The 5,240-nt window shown below is 47.4% G+C and overlaps 1 non-coding gene across 1 annotated transcript; it reads left to right on the top strand.

The window, feature by feature from the left end:
* Window positions 1-4,375: 4,375 nt before the first annotated feature.
* LOC123947757 lies at window positions 4,376-4,482 on the top strand. Its single transcript, XR_006819800.1, has one exon. It is a non-coding gene; the product is annotated as a U6 spliceosomal RNA (small nuclear RNA).
* The last annotated feature ends 758 nt before the right edge of the window (window positions 4,483-5,240 follow it).

The raw sequence follows: 5,240 nt of genomic DNA, 5'->3' as shown, positions 1-5,240 counted from the left end.
GGTCAGTTAGAATCAATTCACATGGCAGTAAAAGTCAAATCACAAACGTCCATTTTCCAGGTGCACGCATGTTGATTTCTTGATGCGGGAGGTTATACGAACATGGTCATACGTGTGCATCTGTGTCGTAGATCCGTAGAGACTCACATACACACTCATGGTGTTAGGGTGCATGCTGTGAGTTGTATCTAAATGGTAAGAAAAGAGATCTTCAAGAAAACTCTAAAATTCAGCAAAGTGTGACTTGGGAATTGCTGTGGACTGCGTATGTGTGTCCCCCAAATTCCTATGTTGAAATTGACCACCCAAGCCGGTGGTGTTAGGAGGTGGGGCTTTTGGGAGGTGCGGAGGTCGGGAGGATAGAGCCCCATGATGAGATTAGTGTCCCTGTGACAGAGACCCAGGGAGCCCCTCGCCCCTCCTAGCCTGGGAGGACACGGGGAGAAGATGCCTTCTGTGAGCCTCCCCGGAGCCTGGATCTGCCGGTGCCTGAATCTTGGACTCAGCCTTCAGGATTGGGAGGGATATGTTCCCTATTCGTAAGTCCCCCAGGTCGGCATTCCATTATAGTAGCCCAAGCTAAGACAGGTAGTGAAGGAAAGTCTCTTAAAAACCCAATAATAGGGTGCCTGGCTGGCTCAGTTGGTTAAGCGACTGCCCTCGGCTCAGGTCATGATCCCAGAGTCACGCAATCGAGTCCCTCATCGGGCTCCCAGCTGCGTGGGGAGTCTGCTTCTCCCTCTGACCTTCTCTCTCCTGCTCTCTCTCACTGTCTCTTTCTCAAATAAATAAATACAGTCTTAAACAAAACAAAACAAAAAACTCACAAGCCCAGTAATAGTGGCGACGGTGGGGTGGGAGCACGTCCGGCAGTGGGGCACGGGGGCAGCATGCAGGCTCTCGTCCAGCTGCTTCCTTGTGGAGTTTCCACTCGAGGACTTTCGTTGGCCTCAAACGCCACCCTTCTAACAGCACGGCAGGGCGGTGCAGCCGGCCTGGACCCGTGGGGTCGAACCATCCTCTGTGTGCAGCCAGCCTGGTCCTCCGCCCTCTGGGCACAGAGAGAGAACAGGCTTCCCGGGCATCCCCTCGGCGGGGTCAGGCCGCGGGATTCTCCTTCATCCCCCAAGCCCTTCACGTCCCTGTGACGAAGGACAGAGAAGGTGGACGCTGACCCTCCAGTCTCGTTTACAGCTGGATGACCACCCATGAGACCCAGCCCAGAATACAAGCTAAGTGCACGTCTGATGGCTGTTTCTGGGGAAGCTTTCCTTTGATGCGCGGGGACAGACGGGGTGGATGCCACTGCACCCATCCCTCCGCTCCTGCTCTGAACACGGAGCCCCTGTTGGGAGCTGCAGAAGCTACTTGGGAACATCTGGGAAAATCAATCTGAGATTTGATGCATGGAACCCACCACAGAGGCCATTTATCCCAATGTCGCTATGTGGAAACATTAAATATTGTTTTAGTTGGTGCGTGTCAGATTTTGTTACATCCAGCCCAAGGCACTGAGGACAATACGTGGCTCAGCGAGACGGACACAGAGATGCACCCTTTCCCATGACTCATTGCCTTTCTTGCTCCTGAAACGCAATCAGATAGTTCCTCCTTCTTCTGACAACAAATTTAAAGGCAAATCACACCAGCCAGAGAGAAACGTAAGCATAATGGAGTGAATATTTCAATTCATGAGCCAAAGTGCCATTGTATGGCAACAGTATCTCAACATTTGTACAGAAAAACGAGATTTTATTAATATTTTATGTCCCTGTAGTTCACATTTTCACATAGAAAATACACAGAAAATGGCGAAAGTCCTGTATCTCCTTTTCTTTTGATTTCATCTTGATGCTGATCTGGATCGGACACCGATATTCCTTGAGTACATCGAACTCAGAGAGAAAGAAGCTTTACACAAATACTTTAATTCCTGTAATTTCACACGCCTGCTCCATCTCTTCTGTGCTTTATAAATATTTGAATCCTACGTGGTCTCTTTTCTCTGGAATGTTGACCTTCCCTCAGAATTTTGATTTTGGAAATAATTACTTCTCCATGAAGGACGAATTCATCTAATGAGGGGTAAGTGCTCGAACACCTTGCGGAATCGGACAAAGCGGCTGTGGGGCGGGACATGCACACACTCACACACTCACGCACACACGCACACACGCACACACGCACACACGCATGGAAGGGACAGACCAGAAAGGACTTGCAGACTTTGAGCTGCTGAGAGCCATTTCCTATCCCCAAACCGTACCTTCTACCATACAACAAGCTTCAGCACCGGAGTGCCGTTTAGAGACTCGTACGTCACTGTACATGGACTGTCCTGGAGGGTTTGCTCCTGGCGACGGTCCACACGTCCAAGACGCAAGGGGTGACAGATGTACCCTGTCAGGGTCCTTCCGGGTCCCTCTCCCTGTGTAGCTGGGGAGGGACTGCCATGCCCACCCAATGTGGGATTCCCTTAAAACAGGACTAGGGCAAGAAACACAGGAGCTGTCCATCGTTAAAAACATTAAAATACATGTTTACATGAAGTACGTGGAGTTCGACATCCACGTGGTTGTTTCAACTTAGGTCTGCAGGTTGCAAGGCAATGTAGCTTTGATACCTTCTAAACTGTTCTCAGGTCCGTTTTACAGAAGATACCGTGCCTTCACAGGGACAGGGGTCTTACACCTGGCCATTGGAGCTCTCATTTCTTAAATTTCAGGTTTATTTGTTTTGGTGTCTCCCCAACGACCATATAGCTAATCTAAGTTAATTCATTAAAACAACTGTTTTTTAAAATTTTTATTTCTTTATTTGAGACAGACAGAGAGAGAGAGAACAGGAGCAGGGGGAGAGGAAGAGGGAGACGCGGACTCCCCACTGAGCTCAGCAGGGAACCCCAATACAGGACTCGACCCCAGGACCCCAGGATCAGGACCTGAGCTGAAGACAGATGCTAACACCACCTGAGCCCCCCAGATGCCCCGAGAAAACTATTTTTTAAAATCTAGTATATTTCTGTTATCTGATCTTCTGCAGTTCCCGCTCCAAGGTCTTAGGTGACCACCTCCCCTGCCGTGGAGGCATCATGGAGAAACGTGGCCGCCTTGGTCAAGGCTGGAGTTCTCAAATCTAAGGGTCTTCTAGCACAGAGCACCAGAAAGCGTTCCCTCCACACAGCTACCACGAGCACGAGCCACTGCTCTCAGGAACTCCCTGCTTTTAGCTGCGAGGGATGTACCTTGTGAGCTGTTAGCAGAAAGTTCCCTTGACTGCTCACAGCTCATGTGTTGGGTGACTGTCCCTTGCCTTCGGCCCTGAGATGCCACCATCCATAGACTCGGGCATTTCCGTGAGATTAAATGTCTCCTTGCTGACGACCATCGACCATGTCCAATGACAGCAGGCTGTGCGTGCACGTGCAGAACTTTCCAAAAGGAGGCCCATTTTCGGGAGCATAAATGAGAAATTTATAAAAACATGAGCTTCTAAAGTTCTAGGATTCCATTCCACTTGCTCACCTGTTTTGAAGAGCAGCGGCCCTCCGGGGTTCTGAACCGAGGTGGCAGGCACCGATAAAGAAAGCCTCTAGAAAGTCTCTCTGCTTTCGTGTCTTCCTTCGAGATATGCCGGAACGCCTCATCCAGCATGTCAGGATGCCAGAGACGTTCTCTGGGCCTCCATGTTCCTCCTCTCCTCGGTGCTGATGGCCTCAAGACGAAGTAGGTACACAAAGGCATTCATCACAGGAACTATTGCTTTATTCAAAACATTTAAAAAATAAATATAATAAATCAGGTTTTTTTCCTTTGCAAGTATTAAATACAGATGTACTGTATGCATATGAAATTTTTGATTAAAATGTCTTTCACCAGTCTGTCTCTTTAATTAAATAAAGCCTGTTTGGTATTAATCAAGGCACAAAGAATTTATACCCGAAATCCAGATTAATTAAAAGCCTGGAGCTCGGAGAACAGACTGTGTATAAAGACAAAAATAAATCAATCCAAACATGATATTTATGAATATGGACTGTTTGTGAGCAAAATATAAATAATTTAGACGGAGTAATATATGTCAGATGTGTGATAGGATTATTTTATATTATGGAATGTATTTACATGTAAATTTGAACTCACGTTTTGAATTAAGGTTTCTATTTTTAGCATTTATGGTGCATTACAGAGTGATGATAGTTCTTCCTGGCTATTCCTCTCCCAAATCCTGAAGCTTTTAACTACCTGCTCAAATGCGTTGGGAAAGGGAGCCCTACCGTGGGACACTGTTTGCTCAGCTTGGTTTAATCTCATCCCGCATGACCACTCTCTCCCCAGATGGAGCCCAGTCTAGTGGCCCATCAAGAGTCACTGGGGTGCTCGCTTCAGCAGCACGTACACTAAAATTGGAACGATACAGAGAAGCTTAGCATGGCCCCTGCGCAAGGATGACACACAAGTCCGTGAAGCGTTCCATAGTTAAAAAAAAAAAAAAAAGAGTCGCGGGGGCCCAGCTCATGTGCGACATTTAAACTTGATGCGTTGAACTCATTAGTATGCTCACAAAATTAAAAAAAATATTAATCTCAGCGACGTTTAAAATGGGAATGTAACACACATATTTGGTCATCTTTAAAATGAAAACTGCACGGCTACCCATTCCCATATGAAGATTTCTTGCTCCTATGCACACATATAAGGCGTCTTATCCAAGCCTCACTGAAGCCCTACGTAGGGGAAGAGGGTAAGCCATATTGGAACTCAGACATTCTCGCTAGAAACCGAAAACTTACTCTACCACAGCCACCCATCACATACTAATCTTCTGCGGGGGAAGAAAAAGTGATTGTAATTCAGTGGCTGATCCTGGTGAGGATGGAGAAAAGACCTTAGCTTTGTGAAGTTGTGTTCCACTCAGCAAAAATTCTCGTTGAGAATAAATTCTCAAGAAATGCAGGGCAGGGGCGCCTGGGTGGCTCAGTGGATTAAGCCGCTGCCTTCGGCTCAGGTCATGATCTCAGGGTCCTGGGATCGAGCCCCGCATCAGGCTCTCTGCTCCATGGGGAGCCTGCTTCCTCCTCTCTCTCTGCCTGCCTCTCTGCCTACTTGTGATCTCTCTCTGTCAAATAAATAAATAAAAAATCTTAAAAAAAAAAAAAAAGAAATGCAGGGCAGGCCCTCTTCCTCTTCCTCCTTTTCCTTTCTCGCTTGTTTCCATTTCTTCCTATTTGTAGGTTTCTG

The sequence above is a fragment of the Meles meles genome, chromosome 7, assembly GCF_922984935.1.
Source record: "Meles meles chromosome 7, mMelMel3.1 paternal haplotype, whole genome shotgun sequence".
NCBI lineage: Eukaryota > Metazoa > Chordata > Mammalia > Carnivora > Mustelidae > Meles > Meles meles.
This window is presented reverse-complemented; position numbering and strand designations above follow the sequence as displayed.